The sequence below is a fragment of the Arachis ipaensis genome, chromosome B01 (genome assembly GCF_000816755.2).
Source record: "Arachis ipaensis cultivar K30076 chromosome B01, Araip1.1, whole genome shotgun sequence".
Taxonomy (NCBI): Eukaryota; Viridiplantae; Streptophyta; class Magnoliopsida; order Fabales; family Fabaceae; genus Arachis; species Arachis ipaensis.
Window position 1 is genome coordinate 73,086,325 of NC_029785.2, and position 533 is coordinate 73,086,857.

Consider the following 533-nt stretch of genomic DNA (forward strand, 5'->3'; position numbering starts at 1 on the left):
CTTCAAAATCAAGGGACAATTGATGTCCAACAGATCCGTTCAAGTAACAATCTGGCAGATTTATTCACAAAATTACTCCCAAAATCCTCCTTTAAAAGATTAGTACATGAGATTGGGATGCGCCGATTTCGAGACATTAAATGATGTCGGCAAGAGGGGGAGACTGTACTCTTTTTTCTTAGTCAGGTTTTTTTTCCATTGGGTTTTTCTTGACAAGGTTTTTAATGAAGCAGTCCCCATCACAAAGGATATTGTACTCTTTTTTTTTTCACTAAAATTTTTTTCCCATTAGGCTGTTTTTAGTAAGATTTTAATGAAGTAATAATCCCAAATGGTCATCTAAGGAGGAGTGTTGTGATAAGAATGTTTTATCACATCTTATGTGGATGCCCATTTTTAAGCATGATTGTATTTAATATAGTTTGAAAAAGTAAAAACTTGTACATATATAAATAATGTATAAATAAGAGTATAAACTGAGATTTTTTACACAACAACAAACAATAAAATATTCTCTTTTTATATTTTTTAAT